Raw genomic sequence first — 26687 nt, 5'->3', positions numbered from 1 at the left:
CTTCGAAAAGGCTACCAGACTGGCACTGGTAGGGACTGGACGAGCAACCCGTCAAAGTGACTTTTTTGGCATTTTTAGCCTCCTGTGCTACCCTAGACTAAAAAGGATCTTTGCATGCCTCTCCATTGAGGTCTTGTATATTCCCAGCCTGGCCTGTATGATCTGGCCTCCTGAGCTCTCCTGAAGTCAGATTGACCTGAACGAAAGGTTTGCTGTTTCTTTCTAGTCATTTGCGGTAAAAGGACAGGTTTTCCCTCCAGTGACCCACTTGATCTCATCTAGGGTATTGCCAAACAGCATCTTGTCGTTGTACTGGATGTTCCAAAGTGCCTGTTTCGACACCCCGTCTGCCACCCATGAATCTTGCTAGATGCTTCACCAGGTCTATGGACGATTCTGCTAGAAATGCGGCAGTAAATTTCCTCAAGAGCCATAACACTCTTGGTTAGTTTCGCTCCTGAATTCAGAGCCAGCTCAATATTTGTGACCCAAACTTTTAGAGCCCTTGAAATAGAGGTTAGCGCTATCGCTGGCAGACATGCTGCGCCTGAGACAGAGTAGATGCATTTAAGGTCGGAATCTGTCCGCCTGTCCATTGGATCACTGAAGGTGGTAGAGTCTTCCAAAGGGAGAGACACATTCCTTGCCAATCATTGTAGGGATGTGTCTATTACTGAAGGTGTTTCCCAAAAGGTGGCATCTGGGGCTTTGAATGGATACAATTTAGCAAATCAATTATGGAAATTAGCTTTCTTCTCTGGCTTTTCCCATTCGTCCTCTATTAATTCACAAATTTCTGCCAGAAAAGGAAAGGAAGCTCCTTGGGAAAAATTGGGAAATATCTCATAACTTTTTCCGGAGGTTGAGCATCCTGTTCCCACTCTATGGCCCCCTGGACCACTGAAATATATGGGTCTATGAGCTGAAAACCAAACAGATGTTCAGAGAAGTCTTCTGACTCAGAAGATGACCCTCAGGCTACCTGCAGCGCCGGTGGTGAATTCTGCTTCATGCTCAGAGAACCCCTAGATATAGATTCATCCTTTGAACAACCTGAGCTAGAGACCAGAAGCATGCTTTCAACCACTGCATCGTGGATATAATCCTTGACTGCCTCTGCCTCCTTATCTGTGGCTACGTCCTTTATGCATTCTGCACATAACAGATTGCCAGGAAAATACAGAGTGGGAACAGGATGCTCAACCTCCGGAAAAAGTTATGAGATATTTCCCAATTTTTCCCAAGGAGCTTCCTTTCCTTTTCTGGCAGAAATTTGTGAATTAATAGAGGACGAATGGGAAGCCCAACACAGGCGTTCAGGTGGTCAGCCTCCAGTTCTCTTGGATTCCGTGGCAGGCATCTTACTATAGCCTGGACTGGTAGGAGAGGGGCTCTGAAGAGCATTGAGAAAATGAGTGGTGGCGGGACTTCTCTTTCCAAGGCTCTTGCTTCTGAAAAGACCAAGCACAAGTATTTGTAATGTGCGCAGCACTCTTTTAAACCTTGTTGCATGCTGCCACCTCCTAGATTTTTGTGCCACCTGTGGCTTTGGTGAGCTCATGGTCGAGGTCTGACAGACAAAAAAAAATGATTAAAAGAAGAAAATAATCCTCCTATTTTTTTTTTTTTTTTTTTTGGACTGGCTCTTTAAATTTTCCACTATTTTTACTTTATAGTAAAGCAGAGCAGTGTCTCAGTGAGGCAGTAGGGAGAAAAAATGACAGGGCAGCAAGGCTCAAGAGGCAACTGAATGAACAAAACAAACACCAGAATTAACAGCATAGCAGCTTATGGACTGAAAACAGAAGCCATTAGTGCAGGGCTACTATCAGACAACAATGCAGCACAGTGTATGCGTTCAGCCCCAAAGCTGCTCCTAGGGTTCCCTTTAAAACCAAACACATATTAATTACACAGGTTCTGTGGCTGATTAAGGTAGTAATTAAATTCACTTGGTGCCTTATCTGCGTTAGATTATCTTCAGAACCTGTGTAATTCATATATGTTCTGGTTTAAAGGGATGAGATGACAACCCTAGCTGCTCCCGGCATCTGGGAAGAGTGGCCGGCACAACTCCTATAACCAAAGAAACTAAGATGAACAGAGAGAAAACCTCACCTGCAGCTGCCAAAGCAAGTATAAATGCGCTTTAAGCATACATGACAGCAGGGTGCCCAGTTTTTTAGGGAGATTTACCTCCAACCTGCTGGACCCTCCAACCCCAGGAGAGTCTGGACTTGGGGGGAGCAGGAGTTCGGTAGAGGGGGTGTATCGCTGCTCACAAGTTTTTAAAAAAAATGTGACTAGTGGTCTGGAGTCTGACCAAAAAAGAGAACAAGGAGGGGAGCTGAGGAATGGGCTTTTATTTGGCTAGAGAGGTTGGTGCTGAGGGTACGGAGGAGGAATTAACCCATGTGTGCTGACGTGAGGCTGGCCAGGAAATATATATACAGTATATACATTATATATGTATATATGCTGTATATATATTTATGCAGCTGCTCCATAATTTCATTTAACATAGTCATTGCATAACACTTGATTCTATTTTATACTGTACTCCAGAAATCATAGCTTAGCTCAGCCCTTTGATCCATTTGCTAGAATGAAGACTTAGGTCTACGTCACTTTTTAATCAGTTTGGAATAACCTGTGACACTGCCAGGTCAGCAGGGAGAGTACAGGGATGCAGAGGGGGTAGAGCGAGATTCCAGCACAGATTACTGCTCTTGTGAGAGGTTTTCTGTACACATGAATGCTCCATGTGATACCAAGTGGCAGCCATGTGACATTCTTACTCAATAACCCTTGTACAGCCAAAGAGATGATTATTATCAGACTACTAGCTCCAATCTACTTCTAAATACAGTTTAGTTACGCCTTACATGTAGGCTAATTATGTTACATGGCTTATTAAACATATGAAAAAGTATAAATACTGCAAAGCACTTCATTTATGTATGTACAAATCTTAGGTTGGCTACACACTATTAGATTTTTCATCAGATGTGACGTTAAAGCAACCCATACACCACCCATAGATTTCTTTTTTTCAGTCTGGGGGCTGGAAAAAAAAAGAAATTTAACAGATTCCTCTATTGTTGCTAAACAGCACAGATGAATGGCTCTTCTTTGCCAGCTAGAAGATGGTTTCTGCCATTGGATACCCAGACAATGCCTGCATCTGATTGGATGCAGGCACTGTTCACCTGATAATTTTCCACCTGGATTTTTCAGGTGCTGCCCCACGGCTTAAATTTCGTTATGATGTATTTGATTATCTTTAATGTGTCTGATTATATGTATTTGATTAGACTGAAGTTGGCCATACACCAGGATTCTATTCCAAAAAAAGAAAAAGGCAGAACATTTGTACAATTTTCTAATAGTTTATGGGGTCAAATCGACAATTTTATTTGGCCATAATGACAAGGACAATGAGAGAAGAGTGGATAATTTTTTTTCAAACAAATGGAATTCTAACTGTGAACGTGGTTTTGTTAAGGAAAAATCACATTTATTGTAATGTGCATACGCATCCCAAAATTAAACATAGCATTCAAAACATTGTCATGGCAATAAAACAACAATTTTGCAGGGTTTTCATGCAAAATTTGCAAGGTTCCTAACAGAATGCTCTGATGAACAATTTTTCCAAATTCTACTGGTGTATGACCAGCTTTAGACATTGCTAACAATAATCTCCAGATATGGCTTGGGCTGTTGGCCATAGACAATACAAAAAAAGTTTTTACATCTGAAGCTGAAATTTGACTTTTAGTCATTAAGCTTTATTGTGCAGTAAACTACACATCTTAAGGCATGCTACCATTCCACATGACCAGTGGTTCATTTTGCCAGCACACACCAGCACATGTTGCTGTACATCTCAACACAAAGATGGGAAAAATCTGTGCCTTTGATGTAATGTGTTGATTAAAAAAAACAACATCCTTTTTTTGAGCCTTGAGTCAAAATGGATGGGCTTCGTTAACGCAACACACATCAATGTGCAAAATTCGAGAAGTAAATATGTAGCCGACAATTATTATCAAATAATTGTATTAAAATATATCATGCTGACCTAAAGCCCTAAGTACGTGTAGCAGTACTCTCTTGAGGGCTGCTGAGTGTTGTAGTCCATCTGTCACCCTGCCCAGCCATGCACACAATTCTCATTCACCCTCAGGCAGAAAACCTGTCCTTGAACTTTGTTTTTATTTTTATTGAGGTGAACAAACTTAGAAGAGGATTAGATATTCACGAGATGACCAAACTAATTTGTAAAACAATATATATGGGACCGACACCTCCGATATATACAACTCCAATCTTCAACTCCAGCACATCACTTGCTAACAGAATATGGGGTAGATTTACTAAGGCCGGTGCACTCAGAATCTGATGCAGCTGTGCACGGTAGCCAATCAGCTTCTAACTTCAGCTTGTTCAATTAAGCTTAAGCAATAATACCTGGAAGCTGCATGGTTTCTAAGGAGAAATGAGCCTGATTTTGCACACCTCAGCTTTAGTAAATAAACCCGTATCGCTGATTTGTAGACTGGACACTGACTCCGTCAGGCCTAAGGTGAATGCCCTTTGCAGGCAGGAACTGCTGGCCCCTTTAGTGTAGCAAAAATATGATGGTCCATAGTGCTAGCTGTCCACATGGCTACTGAGCCCAGTACCACATCTTCAGGCCCTGCCAGCCGTCATTGCTGCAGCTGCCTCTCTCCACTGCCTGTGACACCCCAGTCCACTCCTCTGGCTCAGCACCCATCTCAGATTGCCGTCTAAGGCGTGCCTCCCCAGTTCTCGCCCAACTGTGTGTCACTCACTATCCCTCTTGGCTGTGACCTGTTGTTCCTCTCCTGGAGACTTTGCCTGGCAGTGCTTCCCCACTGTCCTCTCTTGCTTCCATGCCACCTGTCCAGGACACCTACATGTCTCATCAGAAGGGTCCTATCCACACCCGAGCCATAGGCCCAAGGTCACCATCCCTCAGAGTCTGGCTAGCTCCCTCAAAGGCCATGACAGTCTAGCACTCCGTCTCCAGCTTCCTCCCAAACAACTCCCCCCAACTGGGCTGACCCTAGGTATTTAGGGAGACTGCCCCCTGCCAATCCAGATTGGGGATTGATCAGGGCTCCTTAGAACACCCCAGACAGCACCACCTCCCCTCTACTCCTTCCTTTCCAGAAAACACTAGAACATTCTGGAAAGAAGTGGGAGGTCTTGATGATGCCACCTGTGAGTCACCCATCTATACTCTGAGTCACTCCGAACCCAGATCAAAACACACCCAGGCTTGGTTGCTAGCCAAGCCTTGAAATTTACCGACTGTCACAACGTTATACACTATCTTTCTAGCACACTAGAGGGTGCTACATACGTTCTGAGTTACTGACCAGAAACTAGTACGCAAATCAAGAAGTCTTCCATTGCTTACTATATGCTTCTTCTGGGTCAATACTGAAAAAAGAGACAGCTGGGGAACCTAAAATGAAATTAGCAATGCAATCTTACGGATTTGTCTTAGTACAGTTTTTTTCTTTAAAGTAAAATTTTTAACTCTCTATTTTGAAACTGAAAATTTTTACTTGGTTCACCTTTGGAAAAAAAATGTTTTTGAAGGTGAAAAATTTGCATTTATTATTTTATTTATAGGAGCATTGCATTACACCTCTAATCAGTGGAATTGTGGGTGCAGTGTCAGTGTCATTGTCCTCCGTATGGGATTTCAGTTACTGTGATGAAGGAAAATCAATCGGCTATAATGTGACAGTGGCTACGGGAAAGAAGAACCCCCACCTGTTGTGATAGGGATGGGGTGGGTGGGCAGTTTGAAGGTGGTAGGGGAGGCACTTAACTTAGCCTTTTAACTAACAATTTCAGGTCTAGATTTCAAGCTCAAAATTCAACATTTTGACATTTGTTCCCTTTATGGTTATGTAAATGTACATCTGAACCTGTGCAATCTCCCTCGCTGTTCCCCTAGGAGCAGGAACACAGTCAAGTTATTCAATTCCCCCCCCCCCCCCCCCCCAAGTTCCTCTGCCTGTGGAGGTCTTCAATAAACTGAAGGTGTCTGTGGACATTGATGGATCTCCAAACCTGACAACATCAACAGAACTGGACAAAAAACATCTACTGTCTATGCAAACACTTGCATAGCTCCCAATGTCCCTGATTCCAAGGGACTGTCCCTGATTTGGAACAAAGTCTCTCTGTCCCTCTTTCCTCCTCATTTGTCCCTCATTTTTGTCTGATATATATAGTTGTATGCATCTTTTAGCTTTCAAAATGGGTTTCCCAGTGCTAAACCTTTCGTCTAATTTCATAAATTGCTGCATTTGTACATTTCAAAAACCAGTAAAAAATATTTGTAGTGGTACAAATAAAGCACTTGTGGGTCTAACTAATAATTTGCATACTTCTCCTTTAAGGGGGCAGAGCAAGGGTTGTGTCCTATGCCTACATACACTTGCTAATAGGTGTCCCTTGTTCCCATCTCAAAAAGTTAAGAGGTATTCCCTTGCACTAAAAAATCCAATATTCATAAGCATGCATGTTTCTCTTTCTAATTGAACTCTTCAAAATGTGGTTTTCTTTCCAGGAATTTAGGACAGAAAGTCATCAGGGTAAATCTTGACCTCTGCGGTGTCAGCTGTGGTCACTTACACTGCATGTGATCTCTAAGCTGAAGTACATGCCACAACAAAGCTCCATTCTTGTTAAACTCTGCTGAACTTATCAGCATAATTGTGCTCTCTTAAAGGAAACTGCTTTGTTGTCTCTTCAATAGCATTCAAATGTCCGACATGTCTGGCAATGAACTTATCCAGCCAGCAAGATCACTAGAGTGCATCTTAGTACTGCCAGTGCCGAGCTGCCGCTGAAGATAAGAAAATCTATTTTGAATATGCCAATGAATGAGCAGAAGAAATTTGATTTGCCAAATCAGGCAGAAAGATATTATTTTCACAGAAAATTTAGGATTCATGATTTGAATGCTCTGTTTTGTGGTTTTCATAATTTGCTGATCAGATATTCATAAAAATTGAAGAATCACGAATGACCTATGAAGTATCACAATTGTCTGATTTGTGGATTGATTTCTGCCCAGGGGTAATTAACTATAAATTGTAGTTACTACCCAGGCTGCACAAACCAATAACAGTCATGATGCTCTGCAGAAATAATAGCCACGGCTGCACTGCTGTGCCCATAGCAACCATCCAGATTCAGTTGTTTTTTTCAGTAAAATTTAGAGTATATAAACCAATGCCCATTTGCACAGTTACTTTGTCCTACAGTATATGGCAGTGTTACAAAATATTCATGAATTATAATAGAAAGACCATAAAGTAATGTTATATGTAACTGATGTGTAAGGTAGACCATACATAGGCAGACCTCGAATCAGTAAATATCAACAAACAATTAATGTTTTTTTTCCATCCACATAATGAAAAATCATGGGTTTAAACATGTCTTGACTTTTAGCCCTGACTTTATTCCACAGTCACCAATGCCTTATTTCCCACTGATACCTTTTGTACATCGGATCTTGCTCTTGCTTTGCCCCATTCTCACCTGTGTGTTGCTCCCAGTCTTCCTGATGTGACATTTTACCACTTGCCCACCGTGCACTTATACCGGCTCCTTTCCTAACCAGGCCAATTTTCAATGACAATTACTCAGTCGTGCAACACTTTACCTATATGAAATGTGTGCCCTTTTTTTCTCTCACACAAACAGCTTTCTTTTGGTGGTATTTGATTACATAGTTACATCAGTCAGGTTGAAAAAAGACACAAAACCATCCAGTTCAAACACAAAAAAACAAAATATATATATAATAATATCATACCAGCCCATATACCCAATATACCCAATTCTATACCCACAGTTGATCCAGAGGAAGGCAAAAAACCCCAGCAGAGCATGATCCAATTTGCTAAAGCAGGGGAAAAAAATACCTTCCTGATCCCCCGAGGGGCAATCGGATTTTCCCCGGATCAACTTTACCTAAAAATGTTAGTACCCAGTTATATTATGTACACTTAGGAAATAATCCAGGCCTTTCTTAAAGCAATCCACTGAGCTGGCTAGAACCACCTCTGCAGGCAGTCTATTCCACATTTTCACAGCTCTTACTGTGAAGAAACCTTTCCGTATTTGAAGATGAAATCACTTTTCCTCTAGACGTAAAGAGTGCCCCCTTGTCCTCTTTGTTGACTGTAAAGTGAATAACTCAAAACCAAGTTCACTATATGGACCCCTTATATGTTTGCACATGTTGATCATATCCCCCCCCTTAATCTCCTCTTATCAAGAGTGAATAAATTCAGTTCCTCTAATCTATCCTCATAGCTGAATTCCTCCATGCCTCTTATCAGTTTGGTTGCCCTTCTCTGCACTTTCTCCAGTTCACCGATATCCTTTTTCAGAACTGGTGCCCAAAACTGAACTGCATATTCCAGATGAGGTCTTAATAATGATTTGAACAGGGGCAAAATGATATCTCTCTCTCTGGAGTCCATACCTCTCTTAATACAGGAAAGGACTTTGCTTGCTTTGGAAACCGCAGCTTGGCATTGCATGCTATTATTGAGTTTATGATCTACCAAAACCCCCAGATCCTTCTCCACTATGGATTCCCCCAGTTGTACTCCCCCTAGCATGTATGATGCATGCATATTCTTAGCCCCCAAGTGCATAACTTTACATTTCTTAACATTAAACCTCATCTGCCACATGGTCGCCCAATTAGACAGAGCATTGAGGTCAGGTTGTAAATTGGAGACATCCTGTAAGGATGTTATTCCACTGTATAGCTTGGTGTCATCTTCAAAGACTGAAATGTTACTTTTGATCCCAGACCCAATATCATCATTTATAAAGATTAGTAATGAGCCGAACACCCCCCGCTTCAGTTCGCACCAGAACTTTCGAATGGACTGAAAATTTGTACGAACTTTAGAACCCCATTGAAGTCTATTGGACTCGAACGTTCGAAATTTAAAGTGCTAATTTTAATGGCTAATATGCAAGATACTGTCCTAAAAAGGGTTTGGGGACCTGGCTCCTGCCCCTGGGGACATGGATCAATGCCTAAAATGCTTTTAAAAATGTCCGTTTTGGTGGGAGCACTGATTTTAATGACGATTAAAGTGAAAGAAAAAAAGTGAAATATTCCTTTAAATATCATGCCTGGGGGGTGTTTATAGTATGCCTGTGAAGTGCCACGTGTTTCCCGTGTTTAGAACAGTCCCTGCAAAAAATGACATAACGGAAATAACGTCATTTAAGACTGCTTGCGGTTTTAATGTTATATCTGGTTCCGGCAATATGGATGAAAATCATTGAGAAAAATGGCATGGGTAGCCCCCCCTGCCCATTACCAGCCCCTTTGGGTCTTGTACGGATATTAAGGGGAACCCCGTACCCATATTAAAAAAAGGAAATACGTGTGGCCCCCAGGCCCTATATACTCAGAACAGCAGTATAGAGGCGGTGCAAACAAGACAGTGACTGTGTAGGTTTGTTGTGTTAAGTAGACTCTGTTTGTAATTTTCAACTGGTACATTTTTAAAGTGTAGCTCCAGTCAAAAAATCTATTTTTAAGCTTTTTGAAAAACATAGTAAGGGTTATCACCCCTGTATAATTTGTTTTGCCGTCCGTCTTTTTTCATCTCACTTGCTGTTGTCTCCTTCCGTTTGCAAGTAGGAGACGTTTGTAAGTTGGATGTTTGAAAGTAGGGGCCTGCCCTATATGCTCTGCAGAAATGGCGGAACAAGGTGTTGGTGTTGCCACAACATTGTAAGCCCTCAAAGTGACTCTTGGTGGGTGCTGGAGCACCCTGCTGTGAACGATTATATCAAGAATTGTAATTATATGCCATTGTTGAACAGTGGTAGAAAAATTGACCTTTGGTGGTTGTGGTTCTGGTGCCACAACACTATAAGTCCTCACAGTTACTCTGGGTGGGCACAGGAACGGGCCCTCCTGTGAACTATTATATCAAGAATTGTAATTACATGCCCCTGTTAAACAGGGGCTGAAAAATTGGGCTGCTGGCACTGGTACTGGTGCCACGACACTGCAACCTCTCCCATATACTCTAGTTGTAGTGCAGGAATGAGCCCTGCTGCAAAGCATTGCATCAAAAATTGTAATTAAACGCCCCTGTTAAACAGGGGCAGAAAAATTGGGCCTTAGGCACTGGTGCTGGTGCCACGAAACTGCAACCTCTCCCATATACTCTAGTTGTAGTGCAGGAATGAGCCCTGCTGCAAAGCATTGCATCAAAAATTGTAATTAAACGCCCCTGTTAAACCGGGGCTGAAAAATTTGGCTGGTGGCATCACCCAGAACCAAAAATGTTCTTCCAACATATCAGCGGAGGAGGAAGAGGATAGACAATCAACATAACAGGACAGTAACCCAGCATCAGCATAGGCAGTCTTGAAGGGATGTGATATTTCAAAAAAAAAAATTCGGTTACATCAGCTTCAGGTGCTTGGTAGCTGTGGGTGATCCAAGACTGATTCATCTTGATGAAGGTCAGTCGATCAACTGAGTCGGTGGACAGGCGCACCCTGTGATCGGTAATAAAGCCACCAGCAGCACTGAAGGTGCGTTCCTAAAGAACGCTGGATGCAGGACAGGCCAGTAGCTCAATTGCATACTGTGCAAGCTCTGGCCAGTGATCCATCCTCAAGACCCAGTAAGCCAAAGGATTTTCGGTGGGAAAGGTGTCCAAGTCTGACCTTGCCCCTAGGTATTCCTGCACCATGTAAATTAGACGCTGGCGATGGTTGCTGGAACTGATCATACCTTGGGGCTGCCGACTAAAAAATTGTCTGAACGCATCGGCCAGACGGCCACCTTCTCCACCGCTCCTTCTGACCAATGCCTCAGCAACACGTTGTCCAGGACCAGGAGTTTGTAACCTCCCAGTCTCTGGGAACGCGTTGCACAGACCTTTCTGCAAGGTCTCCTCCTCTGCTCCCTCTAAGACGGCAAGATAAGGTCGGCAACCTTACCCTTGTACCATGGATCAAGGAGAGTGGCCAGCTAGTAATGGTTCCTCTCCTTGATCCGAAGAATACGAGGATCCTTCCGCAGGCTTTGCAGTATCAGGGAGGCCATGCAGCGTAGGTTAGCTGAGGCATTCGGTCCGGAGTCCTCTGGGTCACTAAGGACAACATGATCCGCAGCTACCTCCTCCCAGCCACATACAAGTCCACGGGTTTCTTGGAACTGTAAATCATCCCGACAAGACTGCTGCTGCTGCTGATGCTGAGTGCCAGCCTCCACCTCCATGCTGACACAATCATCCTTCTCCTCCTCCTCCTCCTCATCCTCTTCCTGTGTGATGGGTGGCACAGCAGGAACACTGTCTGGATAAGGGGGCCTTGAGAGGCAAGGAAGTCCTCCTCTTCCTGCCTCTGTTCTGCCTCAAGTGCCCTGTACATTATTCCACGCAGCGTATGCTCCAAGAGGTGGACAAGAGGTACAGTGTCACTGATGCATGCACTGTCACTGCTCACCATCCTTGTGGCCTCCTCAAATGGTGACAGGACAGTGCATGCATCCCTGATCATGCCCCACTGGCGTGGTGAGAAAAAACCGAGCTCCCCTGACCCTGTCCTGGTGCCGTAGTCGCACAGGTACTCATTGATGGCCCTCTGCTGCGTGTGCAGCTGCTGCAGCATGGCCAACATTGAGTTCCACCTGGTGGGCATGTCACATATAAGGCGGTTCTTGGGCAGGTTCAAATCCTTTTGGAGCTCAGCCAGCCAAGCACAGGCATTAAATGATCGGCGGAAATGCACACAGACTTTCCTGGCCTGCTTCAGGACATCCTGTAAGCCCGGGTACCTGCCCAAGAACTGCTGCACCACCAGGTTAAGGACGTGAGCCACACAGGGCACATGGGTCAGTTGTCCCTGTCGGAGGGCAGAGAGGAGATTGGTACCATTGTCGCAAACCACCATTCCTGGCTTAAGCTGGCGTGGCGTCAACCACCTCTCGGCCTGCCCCTGCAGAGCTGACAATACATCTGCCCCCAGTGTGTCTCCTATCCCCCAAACAAACCAGCGCAAGCACGGCATGGCATCGTTTTGCCTGCGTACTTGCATAGCCCCTGGAACGCCTACGGAGCACCACTGGTTCTGAGGACAGAGCACTGGAAGAGGCCATGGAGGAAGAAGAAGAGGAGGGGGTGGAGGAGAGAGGTGTGTCACAACCAATAGTAGCATTTTGGAGGCGTGGTGGCAGAACAACCTCCAACACTACTGCACCTTGTCCTGCATCCTTCCCAGCTGCCAGAAGAGTGACCCAATGGGCCGTGAAAGACAGGTAACGTCCCTGTCTATGCCTGCTGGACCATGAGTCAGCGGTAATATGCACCTTACTGCTGACCGCCCTGTCCAGCGAGGCAAGGACATTGCCTTCCACATGCCGGTAGAGAGCCGGAATCGCCTTCCGTGAGAAAAAGTGGCGTTTGGGGACCTGCCACTGAGGAACCGCACATTGTACAAACTCACGGAAGGGGGCCGAGTCTACCAACTGAAAAGGCAGCAGTTGAAGTGCTAGCAATTTAGCCAAGCTAGCATTCAACCGCTGGGCATGTGGATGGCTGGGAGTGAACTTCTTTCGACGGTCCAGCAGCTGGGGCAGGGACATTTGCCTGCTATAATCGGACGTGGGTGTACTGCTAGCAGAGTGCCCGGAAGCACTTGGCTGTGACACACCTAATTCTACACCTTCATTCCTCTCAGAGCAGGTTTCAGAGAGGACTGAGGGTCTAGTGGGGTTGGAGATCCCAGCTGATGAGGAGCAAGGAGAGGTCCGCTTTGTTCTTTGGTGTGGGTCTTTGAGGTACGCTTGCCAACAAGCTGCATGGCAGGTCAACATATGTCTGGTCAAGCATGTGGTGCCCAAGCGGCTGATGTTTTGGCCACGCGAGATATGCTTGAGACATATGTTGCAAATAGCAGCGGTGTGGTCTGATGCACTCGTCTCAAAAAAGGCCCACACCAAAGAACTTTCAGAATAACACGCAGAGGCAGCGCCCTGCACAGGCGGAGCTCTGTGGTGTGATTCAGTCGGTGTGCTGCCCCTAAGCTGGCCCCTGGAGGGCATCCTGCCTCATTGGACATGTGCCTCCTCCTCCTCCTTCTCCTCTCTCCTACCAGGCATCCATGTGGAGTCAGTGCCCTCATCATGCCCTCCCTCTTCATCTCTGGAGCAAACCTGGCAGTATGCTGCAGCTTGTGGAACATGACTGCCAGATTGCTGTCCTTCTTGAGCATCCCCTCTCTCTACGCTCACGCTACTGCCTTCCTCTAGCTGAGTATCATCATCAGAGCCTACAAAACACTGGGCATCCTCCTGGAGCATGTACCCAACACTGTGCTCAAAGAGTTTAGGAGACTCCTCAGGAGGACGTGGTGGGTCTAGGGAAGGAGTCACTGATGATGACATTGAGAGGAGGGAAGACAATGCGTTGGCAGCTGCTTTGCTAGTACCCTGAGCCTGGGGGAGAGAGGATGAGGAGGATGAAGAGGGCTTGGTCATCCACTCTACCCTGTCTTCGGCATGTTGCGGCTCAACATGTCCAGCTGCCAAAAAGAAGGACAAGCATGTCCCATGGCCACGTGCTGATGATGACGATGCACCGCGTCCACGACCAGCACTGTTGTCTCTAGACACAGAGCCTGCTTGCCCTCTTTTATCGGCTCGCGCCTGTCTGCCTCTCCTTGCTGGCCTTCCAGACATGGTAATGGCCTGAAGGGAGATGGGAAAACCAGCAAATTGGATAGTGTATATTGTGCTGGAGGCACACACAACACTCACTAACTCCTGCAGATAGCAGATGGCTCAATTAGAGAAGAGCTATGTAGGTGGATATAACTGTGTATACTGTGGTCAGGGCATGCAGACAGCACGCACAATCTCCTACAACTGACTGCAAGCTCTATTTAAAAAGAGCAATATAGCTAGCTATATAGGTGGATATAGCGGTGTATACTGCGGTCAGGGCACACAGACAGCACGCACAATCTCCTAAAACTCACTGCAAGCTCTATTTAAAAAGAGCAAGATAGCTAGCTATATAGGTGTATATAGCGGTGTATACTGTGGTCAGGGCACGCAGACAGCACGCACAATCTCCTAGAACTGACTGCAAGCTCTATTTAAAAAGAGCAATATAGCTAGCTATATAGGTGGATATAACGGTGTATACTGCGGTCGGGGCACGCAGACAGCACGCACAATCTCCTACAACTGACTGCAAGCTCTTTTTAAAAAGAGCAATATAGCTAGCAATATTCAAGCGGTCCTTGAATACAAGCCAGGAACAGGTCGGTCCAGTGGAGGGAGATTAACACCACCTGCGGAACATCAGTGGCTTTCCCGATTTTAGAACGTTTTTCTTTTTTTTGGAGTCGGCCAATAGACACATTGAAATGTGAGTGCAATACGTTTTTTATTGATTTTTCCATTAAAGTTAAAACGATTTTACACTATATTGGTTCCATTTAATTTTGTATGAATATATGGACGTTGAGGAATTGCTAAGGGGAGGAATGCGTTGTGGATTGGTTATCCGTTGAATGAACTGAAGGCTTACTGATTGGGGACATCTGGTGAGTGACCATTCTGCTTGGTGACGGTGGCACACTTTTGGTTATTTTAGTTGACACAAGTGGACTTTTGATTAGAAGATGATCGGTGATTAAGACGGCACAGTTGGAGCAATCGAATTAAAATATCGCACAATAAGGACGCTCTATTTTTTGCAATTATAAATTAATGTCTTGTGTATATATTTTGGATAATATGGGGGCACAGTGATTATTTAGTGAATATAAGTATTATTAAGCATATTCTATTGAGAAGGGGGTAGTATAAATAGTGAGTGGGAGGCGCAATCCCCTAAAGATATATATATACATCATCCACTTACCCTGGTTTTTCTGGAGGTGGCTAAGACTGGGATTGCAGCGGACCCTCAAGCACAGCAAGGGGGAGGTTGAGCGCCGGTACAACTTGGTATTTTTGGTTTTATAGTTGGATATAGCGGTGTATACTGTGGTCAGGGCACGCAGACAGCACACACAATCTCCTACAAGTGACTGCAAGCTCTATTTAAAAAGAGCAAGATAGCTAGCTATATAGGTGGATACAACAGTGTATACTGTGGTCAGGGCACGCAGACAGCACGCACAATCTCCTACAACTGACTGCAAGCTCTATTGAAAAAGAGCAAGATAGCTAGCTATATAGGTTGATATAGTGGTGTATACTGTGGTCAGGGCACGCAGACAGCATGCACAATCTCCTACAAGTGACTACAAGCTCTATTTAAAAAGAGCAAGATAGCTAGCTATATAGGTGGATATAACGGTGTATACTGTGGTCAGGGCACGCAGACAGCACGCACAATCTTCTACAAGTGACTGCAAGCTCTATTTAAAAAGAGCAAGATAGCTAGCTATATAGGTGGATATAGCGGTGTATACTGCGGTCAGGGCACGCAGACAGCACGCACAATCTCCTACAACTGACTGCAAGCTCTATTTAAAAAGAGCAAGATAGCTAGGTATATAGGTGGATATAGCGGTGTATACTGCGGTCAGGGCACGCAGACAGCACGCACAATCTCCTAGAACTGACTGCAAGCTCTATTTAAAAAGAGCAATATAGCTAGCTATATAGGTGGATATAACGGTGTATACTGCGGTCGGGGCACGCAGACAGCACGCACAATCTCCTACAACTGACTGCAAGCTCTTTTTAAAAAGAGCAATATAGCTAGCTATATAGGTGGATATAACGGTGTATACTGCGGTCAGGGAACGCAGGCAGAACGCACAATCTCCTACAACTGACTGCAAGCTTTATTAAAAAAGAGAAATATAGCTAGCTATATAGGTGGATATAGCGGTGTATACTGCGGTCAGGGAACGCAGGCAGAACGCACAATCTCCTACAACTGACTGCAAGCTTTATTAAAAAAGAGAAATATAGCTAGCTATATAGGTGGATATAGCGGTGTATACTGCGATCAAGGCACGCAGACAGCACGCACAATCTCCTACAACTGACTGCTAGCTATATAGGTGGATATAACGGTGTATACTGCGGTCGGGGCATGCAGACAGCACGCACAATCTCCTACAACTGACTGCAAGCTCTTTTTAAAAAGAGCAAGATAGCTAGCTATATAGGGGGATATAACGGTGTATACTGTGGTTAGGGCACGCAGACAGCACACACAATCTCTTACAACTGACTGCAAACTCTATTTAAAAAGATAAAAAAGAAAAAAAGAGAGAGGGGCGCCTCTGGGTGCAGATTTTTCAAAAGGTTTTAATTACAATGTAATAGTCATAAAATTTTGCACTCACATTTAGTAGGCAAAAAATAGGCATTGAACACAAGGGGTCATCTGGTGTATCTGATTTAAAACGTCAGCCAGTGATCCGGTCCACATCTGTCATCTTGTTATTCCTGTTCCTCTCAATATGGTCCACTACAGGTGTTTAGGAAGCAGCCGGCTTATGGTGGACGCAAGATGTGTAGTTTTAAAACGAGGCTTGGGAGGCAGAGATGACCAGGGGGGCAGAGCTGTGACGTCATAGAACATGCGACGCGTTTCTTGAGCGTGCGGGTCGAGATTGTCGGACGACCGCGCTCTTTCATCAGGCAAATCAGAGTAAAGTGAAGGGGACCAGGAATTTAAATAGGGGCAGGTTAAGAACAGTAGGCGTGGCTAGCAGCGGACTAGGGACGAGTGAAGGGGCTTTGGCTAGAGCCGAGTGTGGGGAAGGAATCGATGGGTAATGAGAGGGGGAGGGAGGTAGGAGAGAGCAGTAGCGGCATGATATAGAAAAGGGGAGGGGAAGATAAGACCTATCGAATGATACTGCAGCAAAAAACGTCTATGAGAAAATCTTATGTGCATGTAGGCAAATCCGTCTATGGGGAAATCTTATGTGCATGTAGGCAAATATATAGATAGATGGGAAAAAAAGGGGGGGGGGGGGGGGAACTTGTACAGTTAGCAGGGGCCGGGGTTATATAAAGAGGGAAAGTAAGGGAAATGTAAAACTATAAGAAAGATTAAAGATAATGGAAAATAATGATGGGAGAAGGTAATTCACTGGTAAGAAATATGTATGGGGAAACAAATTGAGAGAGGTATACATATATATACATATATTGGTACACATATATACATATATATTAAGAAAAAATGATATGAAAAGAGTGTGAAAGAATATGTATGGTAAAAAAGGTATATATAATAAATATAAAATATAAAAATAAAAATAGTGTATATGTGTACACACATACACAGATACACACGTAAATACATACGTGTGCATGTGTAAAATGGAAAAAACGTAAAAACGAGATATATAAATATTTATATTTATATTTATATATCTCGTTTTTAAGTTTTTTCCATTTTACACATGCACGCGTATGTATTTACATGTGTATCTGTGTATGTGTGTACACATATACACTGTTTTTATTTTTATTATCCCCTTATACACACATGTCCTACACATCCTATTTCCAATTCAGTTACATCTACATACTTCATGTATGCTTTTTGCTCTTTTTTTACCTTCTCTATTATTTTTTTACTCCCTTTTTTTAAGCTTTTTTTACTCATTTTTTACTAATTTTTATTCATTTTCTACTCATTTTCTTACTCATTTTCTACCCTTTTTAAGTCTCCAGAACCCATTACCCCCCCCCCCCCTCCTTTTTATACTCACCCTCCCCATTCATTATATATACCTTTTTTACCATACATATTCTTTCACACTCTATTCGTATCATTTTTTCTTGATATATATGTATATATGTGTACCAATATATGTATATATATGTATACCTCTCTCAATTTGTTTCCCCATACATATTTCTTACCAGTGAATTACCTTCTCCCATCATTATTTTCCATTATCTTTAATCTTTCTTATAGTTTTACACATTTCCCTTACTTTCCCTCTTTATATAACCCCGGCCCCTGCTAACTGTACAAGTTCCCCCCCCCCCCCTTTTTTTTCCCATCTATCTATATATTTGCCTACATGCACATAAGATTTCCCCATAGACGGATTTGCCTACATGCACATAAGATTTTCCCATAGACGTTTTTTGCTGCAGTATCATTCGATAGGTCTCATCTTCCCCTCCCCTTCTCTATATCATGCCGCTACTGCTCTCTCCTACCTCCCTCTCCCTCTCATTACCCATCGATTCCTTCCCCACACTCGGCTCTAGCCAAAGCCCCTTCACTCGTCCCTAGTCCGCCGCTAGCCACGCCTACTGTTCTTAACCTGCCCCTATTTAAATTCCTGGTCCCCTTCACTTTACTCTGATTTGCCTGATGAAAGAGCGCGGTCGTCCGACAATCTCGACCCGCACGCTCAAGAAACGCGTCGCATGTTCTATGACGTCACAGCTCCACGCCCTGGTCATCTCTGCCTCCCAAGCCTCGTTTTAAAACTACACATCTTGCGTCCACCATAAGCCGGCTGCTTCCTAAACACCTGTAGTGGCCATATTGAGAGGAACAGGAATAACAAGATGACAGATGTGGACCGGATCACTGGCTGACGTTTTAAATCAGATATACCAGATGACCCCTTGTGTTCAATGCCTATTTTTTGCCTACTAAATGTGAGTGCAAAATTTTATGACTATTACATTGTAATTAAAACCTTTTGAAAAATCTGCACCCAGAGGCGCCCCTCTCTCTTTTTTTCTTTTTTATCTACAGCAATCCAGGAGCTTAAGTTTCAGCTCTCCCAAGGTGGCAGCCCTGTATGCGGATTCCTCCCCGCTCCTCATCTCTCTCCCCCCCTCCCCTCAGCATCCAATTCTTTTTTTTGGACTTGACAAAGCAGTGCATTTTTTGCACTCACTATTTTATGTACTTTTATAGACTCTGTTCTGTAGTGGGAATCTAATATCTTTGATTTGCGGTCAGGGCACGCAGACAGCACGCACAATCTCCTACAACTGACTGCAAGCTCTTTTTAAAAAGAGCAATATAGCTAGCTATATAGGTGGATATAACGGTGTATACTGCGGTCAGGGAACGCAGGCAGCACGCACAATCTCCTACAACTGACTGCAAGCTCTATTAAAAAAGAGAAATATAGCTAGCTATATAGGTGGATATAATGGTGTATACTGCGGTCAGGGCATGCAGACAACAACCACTACAAAATCGGGCGATAACGGACGGTGTATACTGTGTTGAAGGTACACAGAACACCCACTAACTCCTACAGACGCCAACACACTACGCAAGGCCGCCGCGCTGGCGGCCTTATATAGTGTGGGGCGTGTACTACACAGCCTGAGCTATGATTGGCCAAGCATGCAGGGTCACAGTGCATGCTTGGCCAATCATGAGCCAGCAATGCACTGCGATGGCACAGTGCATTGTGGGCCGTGAGTGCCATGCGAATTTGGCGCGAACGGCCCATAACGTTCGGTATTCGCCGAACGGGCGAACAGCCGTTGTTCGATTTGAATGTATGTTCAACTCGAACACGAAGCTCATCCCTAATAAAGATATTAAAAAGTAAGGGTCCCAGCACTGAACCTTGGGGTACACCACTGATAACCTTAGACCATTCAGAGTAAGAATCATTAACCACTACTCTCTGAATTCTGTCTTTTAGCCAGTTTTCTATCCATTTACAAACTAATATTTCCAAATCTGTAAACTTTACCTTACACATGAGCCGTGTGTGTGGAACTGTATCGAAAGCTTTTGCAAAATCCAAGTATACCATGTCCACCGCCACCCCTCTGTCCAAGGTTTTACTTACCACCTCATAAAAAGAAATCAGGTTTGTCTGACAACTTCTGTCTTTCATGAATCCATGCTGTCTGTTGCTTAAAATATTTTTTTCCTGCAAGAACTCGTCTATGTGGTCTTTTATTAATCCCTCCAGTACCTTCCCAACTATAGAAGTTAAACTAATGGGTCTATAGTTACTTGGTAAAGACTTTGTTCCCTATTACCACTGGGTTTGTTTTTATTTTTTGCACTACAAATAAAAAAAGATTGAACATTTTATAACAAAATGCAATTTTCTTCATTTCTGTTATTACATTTTGCAAATTAGTCATTTTTCTTCATACATTTTGACCAAAAATTATATTGCTACATTTCTTTGGTAAAATAACTCAAATCAGTATATATTATTTGGCCTATGTGAAGGTTATAGATTCTACAAGCTATGGTGCCAATCACTGAAAACTGTTGTACTGACAGCCTCTCATTTCTTGAGAAACTAACAAGCCAGGAAAGTACAAATACCCCCCCCCCCCCCAAATGACCCCCTTTTGGAAAGTAGACATTCCAGGGTATTAAGTAAGAGGCATGGTGAGTTTTTTAAGTTGTAATCTTTTCCCTATTTTTACAGCACTAACAGGCACTGATGATGATTCACTGATAGGGTGGCACTGATAAGCACTCACTGATGGTCACTGATGTTCACTGATAAGCACTATTAGGGCACTGTAGTGGCACTGATGATCGCTTTAGTGACACTGATGAGCACTCACTGATGGCATTGTAGGGTAATGTGCACTGTAGGGCACTGATGAGCACTTACTGATGGCACGGATGTGCACTGATGGGCACTGATAGCACCGATAAGCACTCACTGATATGCCTTGTAGGGCACAGATGTGCAATGATAAGCACTCACCGATGTGCCTTGTAGTACACTGATGTGGACTGATAAACACTCACTAATGTGCACTGTAGGGCACTGAGGAGCACTGTAGTGGCACCATAGGGCACTAATGAGCACTGTAGTGGCATCATAGGGCACTGATGAGCACTGTAGTAGCACCATGGTGCACTGATGAGCACTGTAGTGGCACCATAGGGCACTGATGAGCACTGTAGTGGCAATGTGGGGCACTGATGAGCACTGTAGTGGCACTGTAGGGCACTGATGAGGCAAAAAGGGGGTAGCCTTTTAAGGCCCACCCTTTGCCTCATGGGGCTGCTGCGCCTGCATTTTAAACACTATTATTCTTATAGGTCAGTTAAGGTCACATGACTTTGAAAGTTCTGTAAGGTTAGGCGGTCAGGCAGAGATTGGTCAGTTAGGGTCATATGACCTTTTTAGAACCTTCTGGAGACTTGGGGGCCTATATAAAGAGTCCGCTACCAAGGCTTTCTGCACCTTGCCGCAGAGTGCACATCTGTAGCGCTACCCACTAGGAGTCGCTGGTGAATAGGGATCCCCCACCCTGCACAGCCAGGCACACTGAATTTCCACAGTACACTTGAGTCAGGAAACAGTCCAGAACTTTGTTTTGTTTTTTAGGGGTATTAAGCTTGGATGGGGATAGGGGTATTATGGGATGCCCACGTGACTTTTCAGCAAAGAAACTCTTAAGGGACTCATCTATATACAATCCATATATACACTCTTCTTCTGCCTCCTGCACAAATCTTGCTTGCAGAAACACTCAGATCCAGCAACAGCCCTTCTCAGGCGAGGACCGCAGGCCCCTTTGGTGTGTAGAAAAGTCCCAGTGTCCAGCTGATTCTCTGTGGCTACTGATACTAGCACAACCTCTTCAGGCACTGCCAGCCCACCTGGCTGCAGCTGCACCATTCACCAACCCTCCTGGCTAATCTTCCACAGTACTCCCAAACTGACTCTACAACATTCTCAGACTGCCACTCCTCAATACTCTCAGACTGTCTCTCAGTCCACCCAGTCTGTCTCACTCACCAACCACCCAGCTGTCCTCAAACCTGCTCCCGTGCCACTGGACAGGACTCCTCCTTGTGTTGTCAGAGGATTCTTCCTGCATCCGAGCTCCAGGCCAGAGGTCACCCCCCTAGACTACGGGGTTACCCTCAAGTGCCCACCAACAGCCTCCTCAGTCAGCACTCCATTTTCAGCTTCCACCCAAACTCCACTGCCCCTGCTGGCCTGATCAAGAGTATTTAAGAGGTTCCTCCCTATGCCAGCCCATTTGTCCGGGGATTGGTTGGGGCCCTCATCAAGACTCCAGGCTACTCGTCCTAACCTACCTCCCATTCTGCTTGAAGTTTCTGCAAAGTTCCAGCAAGTAGGAGGGAGTTATCAGAGATGCTGCCTGAAGAGTAGTGATGGACGAACATCCGACGGGACGTTTCGTGAACGCGGCCAAAGGTTTGCGAACCGCGAAGTTCGTGGCAGACCCCATTGACTTTAATGGCAGGCGCACCTTAAAAACCTCCAGGTCATATTTTCAGTCACAAAATACTTACTAGCTGCGCACACACAATCCCACAACATGGACACTGACATAACAAAAGTATTAAGTGAATCTGGGATCGACGACAAGCATTCTTTTTTTATCTGTGAAATTTTGACAATTTAGGAGTGCATGAAGGCCATGGATGAGAGGCAAGGTCAGGGCAGGCTATGAAGGGGGTGCAGAAGATGATCAGTGCCACAGTCAGGGCAGCACAGTCCTGTGCCAGTGTCCCAGTGTGTCAACCTGTGCTTGAGCCCCTCCCTCTGCCCACCCCTTACCCCTACCTATGCAGGGCTCCACTGCGGTGGTCCGGAGGTGCCAGTCCAGTGCTGATCCTCAGTCATGGTGCTGGCACTGCCTGCTGATTGGCTTCTCTGCTGCTATCTCCCTCACTGACACCAGCACTGAGATAGAACACTGACACCAGCACCGAGATAGAGAGCACTGACACCAGCACCGTGATAGAGAGCACTGACACCAGCACCATGATAGAGAGCGCTGAGACCACATCAGCACCAAGATAGAGAGCACTGACACCAGCACCAAGATAGAGAGCACTGACACCCCTCAGCACCATGATAGAGACTGAGCACTGACACCAGCACCAAGATAGAGAGCACTGACACCAGCACCGTGATAGAGAGCACTGACACCAGCACCATGATAGAGAGCCCTGAGACCACACCAGCACCAAGATAGAGAGCACTGACACCAGCACCGAGATAGAGAGCACTGACACCACACCAGCACCGTGATAGAGAGCACTGCCACCAGCACCGTGATAGAGAGCACTGACACCACACCAGCACCGAGTTAGAGAGCACTGACACCAGCACCGTGATAGAGAGCACTGACACCAGCACCGAGATAGAGAGCACTGACACCAGCACCGTGATAGGGGGCACTGACACCAGCACTGTGATAGGGAGCTCTGACACCAGCACCGTGATAGAGAGCACTGACACCAGCACCGACATAGAGAGCACTGACACCAGCACTGAGATAGAGAGCCCTGACACCACACCAGCACCGTGATAGAGAGCACTGACATCAGCACCGTGATAGAGAGCACTGACACCAGCACCGAGATAGAGAGCACTGACACCACACCAGCACCGTGATAGAGAGCACTGACACCAGCACCGTGATAGAGAGCACTGAGACCACACCAGCACTGAGATAGAGAAAGAGCACTGACACCAGCACCGAGAAAGAGAGAGCACTGACACCAGGACCGTGATAGAGAGCACTGACACCAGCACTGAGATAGAGCTCTGACACCAGCACCGAGATAGAGTCCACTGACAGCAGCACTGATACCAGCAACTCGCTGCGGGACCCAAAATATGACACCGCTCAACCTCTTCAAACAGGAGGGTACGGGCATATAGTACGGTGGGCTTTTTTTGTACAAGGAAGTGAGCCAAAGGTAGAAAAAAGGTCAGTGTCCTGGATTAAATAAATTGTTTATAGAGTTATGCATATACATGGTCTACTGGTCACATGTGTTGAATTCCTCCGAGATCCACGCCTCATTCATTTTTATAAATGTGAGGTAGTCAACACTGTCGTGAACAAGGCGAGTGTGCTTATCAGTCACGATCCCCCCTGCTGTGTTGAACGTCCTTTCGGTCAGGACACTGGACAAGGGGCAAGCCAACAGTTCCATTGCAAATTGGGCAAGCTCTGGCCAGAGGTCAAGCCTTCCCACCCAGTAGACCAGGGGTTCATCACTCCTCAGAGCGTCCACATCGGCCGTTAACCCGATGTAGTCAGACACCTGTCGGTCTAGGCGTTCTCTGATGCTGGATCTGGATGAGACCTGTCGATGGGTCAGCTGAAAGAATGACCTCATATCAGAAGTCACCAACACATCAAAATGCCCTCTTCTTTCAGGCGCTGTTGGATTGGTACCCGCAACTCTTTCTTTGGGAGTGGAAATTCCTCCTCTGCCAGCGCACGCAAAAGCAGAATGCAGCATTTCTTGAAGCAAGACCTGTAAATGCTCCATTCTGACAGCCCTTTGTGACGGTGGTAACATTTCTGCCATTTTGTGTTTTTACCGGGGGTCTAAGTACGTTGCCACCCAGTACTGGTCCTTGACCCTTATGCTTTTTATACGGGGGTCCCTGTTAAAACACTGGAGCATGAAGGCTCCCATTTGCACTAAACTGGAAGCGGTGTGGTGGCCTGGCTCCTGCTCATCATCCAGGATAATGTCGTCCTCCTCGTTCTCCTCTCCCCATCCACGCACAACAACAGGGATCCCAGAAAGGTTTAAAGCATGCTCTTCTTGCTCCTCCTCATCCGCCCCAGCACCATCCTCCTCTGACTCCTCTTCAGACTCCTGTTGTTGATTTGTCTAAGATAGAGTAGCCCCCCCTGGGAATTCATCCAGCATTGCGACTTCCTCATCTTCCTGCTCCTCCACGGCTTGATCAATGACACAACGCAATGCACGCTCCATAAAGAAGGCATAAGGTACCATGTCGACTGACCAGTTTGGTGATCTCATCAAATGGCCGCAGAAGTCTGCATGCATCGCGCATGAGCAGCCACTGACGCAGTGAAAAAAAAACAAGCTCCCAGATCCTGTTCTGCCGCAGAGTTCGTACAGGTAGTTGTTAACTGCACGTTTCTGCTGGAGCAGCCTATCAAGCATATAGAATGTTGAGTTCCATCGCGTCGGGCAATCCCAAATAAGACGTCTGACCGGAAGATTGTGTCGCCGCTGAATGTCAGCAAGGTGAGCCATGGCTGTGTAAGATCTTCTGAAAGAGGCCGAAATTTTCCTTGCCTGCCGCAAGATGTCCCAAACCCCAGGGTATTTGACAACGAATCGCTGCACGACCAACTTTAAGACATGTGCCATGCCTGGCACGTGCATAATTTTGCCCTGTTTGAATGTGCTAAGCAGATTGGCACACACCACTTTACCAACTGTCAAATTGCGCGGTGTTAGCCACTGATCTGCCTGTGAACGCAAAGCTGAAAGGAGTGCAGGGCCAGTGTGGCTCTTGGCTTCCAGGCACAACAGATGCAGCACAGCATGGCAACATCTCACCTAGCATGTCAAATAGGTTCTGGGGATCTTGGGTGGCATAGCAGAAGAGACGCTAGCAGCGGAAAAGGAGGAGTCAGCCAAGGAGGAGAGGGAGGAGGATGGAGTAGGAGGAGGAGAAGAAGAGCCAGGCCTGCATGCAATCTTTGGTGGTAAAACCAAATCTACACAGGTGCCACAGGTTACATGCTTGACACCCATCAGAAGGTTCACCCAGTGGGCAGTAAAAGTTATATACCTTCCCTGCCCGTGTTTGCTAGACCAGGTGTCTGTGGTCAGATGTATCTTGGCACCGACACTGTGTGCCAGAGATACATTCACTTGCCGCTGAACATATAGCTCTGGGATGCCCTTCTGTGAGAAATACTTCCTTCCTGGGACCTTCCATTGTGGTGTTCCAATGGCCAGAAAAATTTTGAAAGGCCTCCGAGTCCACTAGTTTATATGGCAGTAGTTGGCGGGCTATCAGTTCTGACAAGCCAGCCGTCAACCGTTGGGCAAAAGGGTTATCCGGCATCATCATTTTTTTACGCTTGAACATTTGGCCCACGGAAGCCTGCCTTTTTCCAGAAAAACCTGAGGACGGCATGATGGAAGGTGGAGTAGAGGACAATTGTGAGGAGAGAGAAGAAGGAGAAGTAGAAGACGAGGCTGGACGGTGAGAGCCTGGAGTGTGGCTTTGCGGGTTCTGTTGCTTCCACTGGGCTCGGGGATGGCAGCTCATGTGCCTTCTTAAGGTGGTCGTCCCTAGGTGAGTGTTGGGCTTACCGCAACTTATGCGTTGACTGCAAAGGCTGCAGATGGCAACACTATTGTCAGCAGCGGACACGTTAAAAAAAGCCCACACTACGGAGCCATGTGCCGGCATCCTGGGAGCGCCAGATGTGACAGTACATGGTTGATGCCTCGCTCCTGATACATTAGCAGTCTGGTTTGTCCCTCCTTTGCAATGTAAGTTCCGCCTGCTTCTCCTCCCTATCTGCTGGTCCATATCTCTCTCTGAACTCCCCTCCTCTTCCTCTCTTGTGGGCACCCACGTGACATCACTAGACACGTCATCATCGACATCACCTTCCCCACCACTATAATTAGAGATCTCGGAGTAGGCAGCAACACCGGGGACCAACCTCCTCCTTGGGCTGATCTGGGTACTGTCATCAGACTACTGAGTGGCGGCTGTTGCTACCTCCTCTTCCTGATCCAATGGCAAGAGTGGCTGCGCATCAGCAATTTCTTGTGATGGATCAGAAAATAATTCCTGTGACTCAAGCGGAGGGTATATGGTGGTGGTGGTGG

Source organism: Lithobates pipiens, unplaced genomic scaffold (genome assembly GCF_037356315.1).
Source record: "Lithobates pipiens isolate NorthernLeopardFrog02 unplaced genomic scaffold, aLitPip1_a1.2 Scaffold_8, whole genome shotgun sequence".
Lineage (NCBI taxonomy): Eukaryota > Metazoa > Chordata > Amphibia > Anura > Ranidae > Lithobates > Lithobates pipiens.
This window is presented reverse-complemented; position numbering follows the sequence as displayed.